The 13,411-nt window shown below is 33.3% G+C and overlaps 1 pseudogene; it reads left to right on the top strand.

The window, feature by feature from the left end:
* The first annotated feature begins 10,187 nt into the window (after positions 1–10,187).
* On the top strand, positions 10,188–11,127 carry LOC132028100 (olfactory receptor 2L5-like; annotated as a pseudogene).
* The last annotated feature ends 2,284 nt before the right edge of the window (positions 11,128–13,411 follow it).

The raw sequence follows: 13,411 nt of genomic DNA, 5'->3' as shown, positions 1-13,411 counted from the left end.
TCCAGGAAAGCCAAATTCAAGAGGCTCTTAGGTAAATCCACTTCCTTTTCACACCTTTGTAAATGATCAGTCTTTTTGTTTGATCAAGAATGATTTTTTGTTCAAGGATAGTTTTGATCAGTAGTCATGAGAGTGTAGGACATAAAAAATATGTGTGTCAGTGGAAAATTCCATATTATTTATGTTAAGAGGACATTTCCCAACTCTATCACTAGGTCACTGGCCCAGGCTTGAATAGCTCATTTCATAACTCTGTGATTTTCTTTCTTTATCTTTTAATAATGAGAAGTAGTTTTAAAAGTCATATTTTCTATACATTTACAAATAAGTAAATTTATGAATAACTTTATGAATCAGGCTTTCTCAGTATTTAATTTTCAACTCTAAATATAATCATAGGAATAAAGGTCTGCAAAACACTGATGCATATAGACTTAAAGAGATGGAAATACAAGGGTGCCTGGCTGGCTCAGTGCGTTAAGCCTATGCCTTCAGCTCAGGTCATGATCTCAGTGTCCTGGTATCAGACCCCACATGGGGCTTTCTGCTCAGCAGGGAGACTGCTTCCCTTCCTCTCTCTCTGCCTGCCTCTCTGCCTACTTGTGATCTTTCTCAATCTCTCTGTTAAATAAATAAATAAAATCTTATAAAATTTTTTAAAAAAGAGATGAAAATGTATCATTCATTTTGAACTTTGACAGCATTTTGGAGATTTTACTCATTATGTAGAATATGGACATCCATGATATAAATAACACAGGAGATAATAATATGGGTGTGACTTTGCAAGCAAATCTCCTAGGTATGGACACTTTGCATTTGAAACAGAACACAAATTCAATTTTATTTAAAGGTTTTGAGAGATCATTTTTATTAGACAATCTGTGCAAGTGACATGTGCAAGTGACATGGGGTCAGGTTAAAATATAACAGAGCCAGGATGTCTGACAAAATAGAAGAATATGTCCAATTAAATAAAGTGTAAAGCCCAAAACAATACTATTTGTATTTTAAATATGTTTTTGCATATATTTTACCTTCTACTACCTATATAAAATATCAATCTTAATAACATTAATTTATTATTTATCTTCCTTTTTCAATTTTGTTTTTGTGTGTAGGGGTGGGGGTGGAAAATATTGATCCACATTTATTTCATATTCCATACTTCAAAATATTTAATGTTTGAGGGATAAGATAGGGGATGCATTTAGATAGATAGATGATAGATAGCTAGATAATAGATAGATTGAAGGATGATAGATTAAAGTATGATTATCCAAGTATATAATTTTATGTTAAAGTCACTCAGAATCCGTGCACCGCAATTTTATCATTGAATAAATGTCAGCTCAAGAGATAGAGGCCAGGATCAAATGAAATTTAATTCTGGAGTATATTCTGACATATACCAGTTATCAACTTATCTTTCTACATTTATTTTCATACTTTATCCTCTCTTTCATGTTGGACTTGATCAAGATTAAAATATTGTTTAATCTGACTTTTTTATGTTTGCTATAAAGCCATCATCATAATGTTTTTGCTACTTCTTTCATCCTATATATTCTGAAATGTAAATGCCAAGATATCAAGTTTTTAAGGAAAATTTTAAAATCAAAGAGATTTAAAATGACTTGCAAATAGGCTCAGTATTGGTTATTTGTTGTTCTCCCACTTGATAAAACCAACATAAGGAGAAAAAAATAAGTTACTCGGATTTATTTTTAACCTAAGGAAAAAAAAATCTTCTTTACTTTGGGCCTTGATATATTCAAGGCTGATATTCAACAGTTGAATATATTTCCTTGTCATATTTAGGGTTTTTTTTAATAACATATCATGATAGCATATCAGAACAGAACAACATGAGTAATGCATGGTATCAAATAACAGATTTGATGTGCCATTCACTATTTATATTCTGTGCTGATTTTTTTTCTCTTTGAGAGATGAATAATACTAACTACATCAGTGTGAACCTCATCATTTATATTTATTTTTATATAAAATACATGTGTAGTAAGAGTGACCATAATTTTATTTGTAATTTCAAATATTATATCTTTTATTTGTCAATAATTAAATTATCAATATAAATTTTATCCTATTGAAAATGGTTTAATATGTGATATATTAAATCTGAATGTCATCTATAAAAAAATGCCTTTCCACCCTTTCCTTTGCAGTTTGTCAAAGGCAACACATTATTTAAACATTAAATGCCCTGCACACATTCAGTTTCCTGTTGTAGGTTTTGTACAATAATCTTCGACTTCCAAACATGGTGTCATATCCAGGAAAGCACAGGTAAATCCAATTTGAAACTTTTGAATTTTTGGAAAAAGTTTTTGGAAAAGTTTTGTGAAAATTTTCCATTATATTCTTTGTTATAGAAATTTATATATTTATCTCTGTATTTAGCAATTTGATCAATTTAAATTAATTTTTGTGTATAGTGTAAGTTCATGGTTTGATTTCATTATTTTCATGTGGATATCCAGATTTCTCTGTAAAATTTTTTTGAAAAGACAACCCCACTGAATGATTTGGTAAGTCTTGAGAAAATCAGTTGACCATATATGTGAAGTGTTTATTCTGATATACCTATTTTATTAGTTTGTATCCATGTTTATGGCAATACTACACTGATTTTATTATCATAGTTAATTTAGTAAGATTTTTATCTGGAAGAGTGAGTTATGTAATTATTTCATGACTGTTTTGGCTATTCAGGGTAAGTTGAGGCTTTATATTAATTCTAGGATCTATTTTTTATTTCTGCAAAATCCTCATTTGAGATTATTATAGGCATTTCATTGAATATAGAGTTTGTTTTTGGTAGCATTAATATCTTGACAATAGCAAGATGTTCAGCAGTGAATGAACACAGACTGTTATCTTCTTCATTTATTTGTCTTTTCTTCAACTTCTTTCAGCAATGTTTTGTAATTTTCAATGCACAAATTTCTCCCGCTTCTAAAGTTTATTTCTAAGTGTGTTAATAAAAGATTTATGGCACCTCTACTCTGTTTTGAAGAGGAAAAATATTATATTGATTTTATAAAAATCTAATAGAAACAGAAAGTAGAAAAAAGAAATCTGCACATAGATGAAGGTAATAGTAAGCAGTAAAGGAGAATAAAACACAGTTACATCAGATCTGGTGCTTATAACATCCAACTTCATCAGCTGCGGAAGGTTGGTGGAGACAGCCAGGCTGGAGTCTGGATTGAGAGTCCTAGGCAGGAGTTTCCTCCCCTCAGGTAAGATTTCCAGTTGACCATCACCATAACATCTGTATTTATAAGAAAAATGAGGGAGTCTGAAGGTAAAAATTTGTTGCCTATGTGTAGTTTGGAGAGACCTGCATTCCTTTGTTATCATGTCTTTACATCTTCAAGGAGCCTGGGCTCTGTATGTTTTCCTCCCCTCATGGATTCCATTCCTGGGGGCCAGAACAACCTGGAGCCAGAGGGCATGATAGGCAATATTTATAACTCTTGTCATCCAAACCAGAAGGACGACTTCTGACCCAGAGGCCTGCTAATATGAACTACTCTGTCTCCCAAAGTCACTTATGCAATGTGAGTCTCACACACAAGATTCTTTAGCCTGCTTGTGTACGTGTAGATCTGGGTGGTTGCTTATTCAGGACAAATCACAGAAATTTCCATCTATACAATATACTAAGTATTTTATTGTTTTGGATTGTATTGTAAATGCGACTTACATTTTTTAATTTAAATTCTATTAGTCTGCTTATAGGACATCGTTAGTTTCTGATGTAGACTATAATGATTTCATGTTACATATAACACCCAGGGCTCATAACATCACATGCTCTCTTTAATACCTATCACGAAGTTATCCCATTCCCCCCACTCACCTCCCCTCCAACAACATACAATGAAAAGTATTATTATTATACATTATTTTATGTATAGAAGAGATTTTGTGTAAACAAATTTTTTGTTAAGATTGTTTTATTTATTTATTTGATATAGAGAGAGATCACAAGCAGAAAGAGAGGCAGGCAGAGAGAGAAGGAAAACAGGACCCCTGCTCAGAAGAGAGCCTCATGAGGGGCTCAATCCCAGGACCCTGAGATTGTGACCCAAGCTGAAGGAAGACTCTTAACCCACTTAGCCACCCGGGCATCCCAACAAATGGTTTTGTATCTTGAAACTCTACTAAATTTGTTTACTTTTTCTAATATATTTTTGTAGACACTTCAGAATTTTCTACACATAAGATCATGTTTGTGAGACAAGATAATTTTACTTCCTTATTTCCAATTTGTTTTTTGTTTTTTTGTTTTTTTTTGTTTTTGTTTTTTGTTTGTTTGTTTGCCTAATTGTTCTGGTTATACTTTCAGTATGTTTTATATCAGTTTAATTTTATTCAAGTAATGTATGAACACGATGTCAACAACCCATTAAGTAAAACAAGGGTCCCCTTCTGATTTTCAAGGAAAACATTTCATATTATTTTACCACTTTTTTTTCTATTTACACATATTTTCCACTTATATGTTTATCTTTAGTAAATTCTAAATAACATCTTTTGACCCATCGCTCTAGCCAAGGAGGATGGAGAAATTCCTTCAGCACATATAATTATCTCTGAAACATTTTTTTATTTTCTCATCATTTCAAAATATTTACATCCCATATTTTTATTTAAGTTCAATTATCCAAGGTATAGTACATCATTGGTTTCTGATACAATGTTAAATAGTTCATCACTTCAGTATAACAGAGTGCTCATCACATCACAAACCCTCCTTAATGCCATCACCTTAATGGCCACCCTTCTACCCACCTCCCTTTTTGAAACCCTCAGTTTGTTTCCCAGAGTGAAAAATCTGATATGATTTGTTTTCCTTTCTGATTTTATTCCCATACAGTTTTCACCACCAAGGCCCTATTGTCCTCTGGCCCATTCTTTTTGTTCCACGTATGAGTGGAACCATATGATAATTGTGTTTATCTGATTGACTTATTTCACTCTGTATAATGCCCTCTAGTTCTATCCATATCAATGTAGATTCATCATTTCCGATGGCTGAATGATATTCCATTGAATATATGGACAGCATCTTTTTTTATCCCTTCACTTGTTGAAAGGTATCTCGGCTCCTTCCACAGTTTGGCTATTGTGGACATTGCTTTTACTAACATTGGGGTGCACGTGCCCCTTTTTTTCACTACATCTGTATCTTTGGAGTAAATACACTGTAGGACAATTGCAGGGTCATAAATTCGCTCTGTTTTTACCATCCTAAGGAAACTCCATACTGTTTTCCAGAGAAACTGTACCACCTTGCATTCCTATAACAGTTTAAGAGGCTTCCACCTTTTCAACATCCTTGCCAACACTTGCTGTTTCCTGTCTTGTTAATTTTAGCCACTCTAACTGGCATACGATTGTATCTTATTGTGGTTTTGATTTGTATTTCCTTGGTGGCTAGTGATGTTTAACCTTTTCTTCATGTGTCTGTTAGGCACTCATTTATTTTCTTCTGAGAATTGTCTATTCATGTCTTCTGCCCATTTATTTACCTCCCATTAATGGCAAGGTTAATGGTATTTTACACCAACTGTATATTGCTAAGACACCAAAAATATAAGTCATTGTAAAACCTGATAATTTAGGGACACTTTAGTGGCTCAGCAAGTTAAGTATTGACTTGTTTTCAGCTCAGTTACTCATTTCCCAGTTTTAGATCAAGCTTCATGTGGGTCTCTGTGATCAGCATAGAGTTGCTTGACATTCTCTCTCCCTCTCCCTAAATGCTTGTGTGCGCTCTTTAGTAAATAAATAAATATTTTAGAAAAAAACCCTGATATTTTAGTTACCATTTGTATTTATAGAATACTATTCCCTTGTTATTTATCTCTCATCACTGTTACTATTATCTCTGTCAAGATATATTTAGGACCATGTGTTTATAGGCAATTTGAACATTTTTAGAAAATAGTTTCAAGAAGACATTCATATTGTCAAGAAATTTATGCCTGTGGGACTTAGTTGAGTGAATGCCTTTGGCTCAGGTCATGATCCTGAGCCCCAGTATTGAGTCCCTCATTGTGCTCCCTGCTCAGTGTGGAGTCTGTTCCTCCCTCTGACCCTCCCCCTCTCATGCTTTCTCTCTCTCATGCTCTCTTTCTTGATAACTCAAATAAGTAAATACATTCTTTAAAAAAAAAAGAACACATCATTCAATAAAATATTTTTCATGTTTTTTTTCTTTATTCTGTGTATGATATTTAAATATGGTGGACCATATGTATACTTTTGAAAAACATTTTCTTGTGATAATAATAATTACATAATTATTTTGGTTTATGTATTTTTTTAAAGATTTTTCTTTATTTATTCAACAGACAGCACAAATAGGCAAAGAGGCAGGTAGAGAGATAAGGGGAAGCAGACTCCCTGCTGAGCAGAGAGCCTGATGTGGGGCTTTATCTCAGGACCCTGAGATCATGACCTGAGCCTAAGGCAGAGGCATAGCCCACTGAGCCACCCAGGAACCCTGGTTTATGTATTTTTAAAATGACAATGAGCATATATAAATATTAATTCTTGAGTTCTATCTTCTCAAAATGACAATCTTTCACGTTTTGTTGCTTCTTTGGAAACTGTTACTTTTATTTCTTCAATATGCTTTTAAATTTTGACTTAATTTTTTACCATACACACACACACACACACACACACACACACACACACACACATATATATATATATATATATATATATATATATATATATATTTGGCAAGAACACTTCATTTTATGACTTATACCTTTATTTATCTAATGGTATTTATATTGTGAATTGATAACATTTCATACTTTTGTGCCCATATTTCTTTCTTTCTTTTTTTTTAAATTTTTTAAATTAAACTTATTTATTTTCAGCATAACTGTATTCATTATTTTTGCACCACACTCAGTGTTCCATGCAATCCGTGCCCTCTATAATACCCACCACCTGGTACTGCAACCTCCCAACCCCCGCCACTTCAAACCCCTCAGATTGTTTTTCAGAGTCCATAGTATCTCATGATTCACCTCCCCTTCCAATTTCCCCCAACTCCCTCACCTCTCTAACTCCCCATGTCCTCCGTGCTATTTGTTATGCTCCACAAATAAGTGAAACCATATGATAATTGACTCTCTCTGCTTGACTTATTTCACTGTGCATAATCTCTTCGAGTCCTGTCCATGTTGCTACAAAAGTTGGGTATTCATCCTTTCTGATGGAGGCATAATACTCCATAGTGTATATGGACCACATTTTCCTTATCTTTCTTTCTTTTAAATTTTATTTTTTTTCAGTTTTCCAAGATTCATTTTTTGTACACCACACACAGTGCTCCATGCAATACCTCCCCTCCTTAATACCCACCACTAGGCTCACCTAAACCCCATCGCCCTCTATTCCAAAACCCTCAGTTTGTTTCTCAGAGTCAACAGTCTCTCATGGTTTGTCTCTCCCTCTGATTCCTCCAATTCACTTTTACTTTCCTTCTCCTAATGTCTTCCATGTTATTCCTTATATTCCACAAGTAAGTGAAACCATATGATAATTGAATTTCCCTGCTAGACTTACTTTACTCAGCACAATCTCCTCCAGTCCTGTCCATGATGATACAAAAGCTGAGTATTCATCCTTCTGATGAAGGCATAATATTCCATTGCATGTATGCACCATATCTTCTTTGTCCATTCATCTGTTGATGGGCATCTTGGCTCTTTCCAATCTGGTAATTGTTGCCATTGCTGCTATGAACATCGGTGTACAGATGGCCCTTCTTATCATTATGTTTGTATATTTGGGGTATTTACCCCAAACTAGTGTAATTACAGGGTCATAGGTTAGGTCTGTTTTTAATTTTAAGGAATTTCCACACTGTTTTCCAAGGTGACTGCACCAACTTGCATTCTCACCAACAGTGTAAGAATTTCCCCCTTTCTCCACTTCCTCTCCAACAAATGTTATTTACTGTCTTGTTAATTTTGACCATTCTAAGTTGTGGAAGGTGGTATCTCAATGTGGTTTTGATTTGAATCACTCTGATGTCCAATGATAATGAACATTTTTTCATGCGTCTGTTAGCCATTTGTATGTCTTCATTTCAGAAATGTCTGTTCATGCCTTCGGCCCATTTTTTTTTTTCATGTGATTATTTGATTTTTGAGTGTTGAGTTTGAATAATTCTTCATATATCTTGGATATCAGCCCTTAGTAGTGTCATTTACACATTTTTTCTTGCATTCTTTGGGTTGCCTCTTTGTTTCATTGACTATTTCCTTTGCTGTGCCGAAGCTTTTCTGAGCATATGAAACCTACTAGAGAATTCTTTCTGCAGTTTCCCATTTTTACTCTTACGTTTTTTGTATTATTGAGAGTGTGAATATGTCTCCCTCTGTGTGCACATATGTATGCATATTCTTGTTTTGTGTTGGAGACCCCCTAAAAGCATGGTATCATTTGGTCTAGGATAGTATTTAAGAATAAGATACTACAGACTGTGTGGAACTTGTTCATTTATGATGTCAATGGAGAATTTCTCCTCCCACCTCCAAGAGAGCCTCAGGCTGTTATTTCCTTTTTTTTGCCACTTAAGTGACTGATCATTCCTTTATCTAAAATCAGTTTTTCAAATGGTCCTGAAATATTTTCTCTCTCATTGGGACGTTTGACACTTGTTCTATTTTGACTTATATATACTCCTTACCATTATGATTTTTTTAAGATGGAGAAGTGACAAATATATGTGATTAAATTCAGACACTGATCTAAATTATAATTTTAAATAAAATATTTCACTTATATGTGGAACTTAAAAACCAAAAGAAATTATGATAGGACCAAAAAAAGACACAGAGGGAGGCAATCCAAGAAGAAGACCTTACTTATAAGGAAAAACAAGATAGTTACCAGACTGGAGGTGGATGGGGCAATGGATGAAATAGGGGATGGGGATTAAATGTACACATGTTATGAGGAGCACAGGGTGTTCTGTGGATAAGTTGAACCACTAAACTATACACCTGAGACTAATATTACACTTTATTTTAAATAAATAGAATTTAAACAAAAACATTTAAAAAGAAAATAAATGAAAAAATGAGTAAGACAAAGTACCATAAAGTACTGTGTATCATTTAATTATTAGAAAAAGAGAGAGACATAAAACAAATGCTATTCTGAAGAACTCTGGCAGATTTGTGAAACCTACCATGAGTATGGTGTTGAAGATTATCCTTGAGCTGTATCATTCAGAAACTGGTTGGGAAGTCAGAAGATAATTATTTTTTATAAATAGTCCTTGACAATAAGGATTTATTCATGAGTATTATATGCAACTAATGAATCATTGAACACTACATCAAAAACTAATGAGGTATTATAGAGTGGCTCCATGAACATAAAAAAAAAAAGATTCATTCATGATTTCAGAACATATGAAATAAATAATTTTACCTGATTTCAAGGATGTTTGACTAGATGCTACTGTGAAAAGAGGATTCAAGAAGGAAATATTGCTTCTTAACAGAAGCTTCTTAACAGTTGCTGGAGCTTTAGATTTAAGTCATAGATATAAAAGGAAATGATCCTTTATGGGCCATGAATATTCTTAACTTATTCTTAAATTATTATATCCTAAATTATTCTTAAAATAAATATATAAAGTATGCATTAAAATTTATTTTCTATTCAAATATTTTGAGTAAACCTCTGATTTGGCAATACTGCAATCATGTACAGTAGTAATACTTATCCTAATGAATTCTTAATATATATTCATATACTTACATACATGTGTATATGTGTGTGTGTATATGTATACATACACACACACACACACACAAACACACATATAGTGAGAGAGAGAGAGGGAAAGAGAGAGAGAGTTTTTAAAATAACTCCAAAGAATTCTTAGAAAAGATATAGGCTATTAATTTTTGCATCCTTATTTTAATTTCTGGTTCAAAAATAAATTATTTTTGTTTTTGTTTTGTTTTTCTAAAAATAGGAAAGTTCATTTATTCATATGAGTTGTAAGATTTTCAACAATACAGTTTGACTAAAATTATAAATTCTAAATATCCTCTTGTTCCATTTTTAATTTGCTTTCTTGTCTCTTAGGAAAATTCTATCAATGCTCTATGCAAAATTGTACTCAAACAAGAGCTAATTTCATCCTATTGGTGTTGTTCCCACCAGCAAGAATTGGTGTATTCCTCTTTATTGTCATCATTCTTATTTTTCTAATTTCTATGTTTGGCAACATGTCCATGATTCTCCTCATCTTCCTAGACACCCATCTCCACACACCCATGTATTTCCTACTCAGTCAGCATTCTCTCATTTACCTAAACTATATATCCACCATTGTCCCCAAGATGGCATCTGTTTATCTCTCTGGAAACAAGTCTATTTAATTCGTTGGATGTGGAGTTCAGAGTTTCCTCTTCATGGCTTTAGCTGGTGGAGAAAGATTACTATTGGCCTTTATGGCTATGATGATTATGTGGCTATTTGCTCTCCTCTCCACTATTCCATTTGAATGAGCACAAAAGTATGTGTGCTGATGATAATAGGATCTTGGATATTGGGCTCAGTCAACTCCTGTGCCCACACTATATACACACTATATATATCCCTTATTGTAGATCCAGAGCCATCAACCATTTCTTTTGTAATGTTCCGACCAAGTTGACTCTGGCCTGTGTGGACAACCAGATCTATGAGTACACAGTGTTTGTGAACACCACATTTCTCCTTGTGTTTCCTTTCACTGGCATTGCATGTTCTTATAACTGGGTTCTCCATGCCATCTGCCGCATGCAGTCAACAGAATGGAGGAAGAAGGCCTATTCTACCTGCAGCACCCACCTCACTGTGGTGACTTTCTATTACGCACCCTTTGCTTACACATATCTATGCCCAAGATCCTTTCAGTCTCCAACAGACGACAAGGTCCTGGTTATCTTCTACATGATTCTGACCCCAATGCTTAACCCCATAATCTACAGCCTGAGAAACAAGGAAGTTATGGGGTCCCTGAGAAGAGTGATTCAGAAAGTCTGCTTTGTAAAAATGTAGACACATTTTTCACATATGTACCCAATAATGATTATAAGTCCATTCATCAGTATACAGTAACTAAAATATTATTTTATGCTTAGAGTGGAAGGACTAAAATGAGAAAAATAAAAGAAAATCATGTATGGACATGTATGAACATGTATTTGTCCATACTCATGTACAGACAAAATTGTTCTGCAAGTATCCATAATTATGAGCCTTTTTTGTCCTTGTTTTTGTTTTTTTTTTATAAGTTTCAAATGCACTCATTTTTTGCTAATATGTTCTCTATGAAAATGATTCTGAGTCATGCATAAATTAAAATGGAAACTGTCTAAATGAAGTTTTCATTATAATACAAGTTCAAATATTTTAAATTTATTTTCAAATACAGGTAAACATAAAAATAAATGCTTCCTTAATATGTAGATATAAATGAAAGTCAGGAAAATTCTTGATTTTCTCATAGTAGACTCATAACTTATCTGTGCCAATTACTACCTTTTTTTTTCAGTTTAGGGTAACTTAGCTTTAGAAAGATTAACTGAGACTTCACCAGGGATTATAAAGTTCTTACATCATTTTGAACAAAATATAATAATTTTGTCATCCTTTTAAGGAGATGAATCCTAGGAAAGTGATTCCATATTAGGTATTCCTAAAGAAAGGTGAAATGACTTGGATCTGCCAGCATAGCTTAAGAAACTGTGCAGTCAATTATAAGCTGAATGGGTCAAAAATTTAGTGTAGTTATTAGGAATTAAGAATCTCAGGGATGGGGCACCTGGTGGCTCAGTGGTTTAAAACCTCTGCCTTCGTCTCGGGTCATGATCCCAAGGTCCTGTGATCAAGCCCCACATTGGGCTCTTTTCTCATCAGGGAGCCTTCTTCTTCCTCTCTCTTTGCCTGCCTTTCTGCCTACTTGTGACCTCTGTCTGTCAAATAAATAAATAAGATTTAAACAAAAGAATCTTAGGGAAAATCCCCACACTGTATGTATATATATATATATATATATATATATATATATATATATATATAGTAGTCACTGACATCCTGTGTTAGATCATGTCTGTCACATAATATTTTATTTTTCATTCATTACATTTCATAGTTTTATTGAAACAGTTTGGGGAAACTCAGCATCTGTACACTAGTTTTATTCATTGATAAATTGCATATCAAAACTAATACCACTGTTAAATCAAACAATAACCTCTCAGATTAATTGAGCTTCCTGAGTTGATTGCTATTATTGTTCATCACTGGTAAGTGAAGAAACAGTCCTAACATTCTCAGGTTTGGTAGAAAGGAGACATGCCACACCCTGCATAATTTACAGGGCAGTGCACACGCACACACACATATGATACTACATGTCCAAAAAAGCAAGAAGTTAAAATATATATATATATATATATATATATATATATATATATATATATATATATTATCACAATTAATTTCTATTCAATGCAATACAAATGACAAAGAGTATTTTTGTCTCATAATTTCATATATACTTAACAATACTGCACTGTTCTGTGATGTCTTCATTCTGTGGCTCACTTTTCTCCAAATTTATTTCTACAGAAATATATTATCTTAAAAACTTCATTTTTCTGCCTATAGACTTGAAAATGTTGTTAGTCATTGCTTATAAATAATAAACTGCAATTAATTTTTACTGAATTTTAATTTTGAGAAGAGCCTTTAGGTTTATGTTGCTAAAGTTATTTGAGTATTTATGCATGGTGAAAACATTGGGCTGAATGTCAGATACATGATATCCAAATATAAATTTTAGTACAGGTAGATTTTATTTTTCTCCAGGAAACCTTTTCTAAAAACATTCTCTACTAAGTCAATTTCAACCCATCAATTCATACATAAATCTCAACTTGCTACTACATAAAAACTAAGGATGTATTGTATAGTGACAAACATAACATAATACAAAATAAGAAAATATGTAAATTTAATTTTAATGAATCTTTTCTAATTTTTGATAATCTGTGTTCTTTCTATAGAATCTGGAAGCCAGGGGCACCTTGTTGGCTCAGTGGGTTAAGCCTCTGCCTTCAGCTCAGGTCATGATCTCAGGGTTCTGGGATCAAGCCCTGCATCAGGCTCTCTGCACAGCATGGAGCCTACTTCCACTTCTCCCTCTGCCTGCCTCTCTGCCTAGTTGTGATATCTCTCATTCTGTCAAATGAATAACTAAAGAGTCTTAAGAAAAAGATTCTGGAAGTCACTTTGTATTTCCAAAACTCATTCATTCATTTTACCACACTGTATTCAA

Source organism: Mustela nigripes, chromosome 12 (assembly GCF_022355385.1).
Source record: "Mustela nigripes isolate SB6536 chromosome 12, MUSNIG.SB6536, whole genome shotgun sequence".
NCBI classification, from domain to species: Eukaryota; Metazoa; Chordata; class Mammalia; order Carnivora; family Mustelidae; genus Mustela; species Mustela nigripes.
Note: the sequence above shows the minus strand (reverse complement) of the source record. Positions and strands in the feature narration are given on the sequence as shown.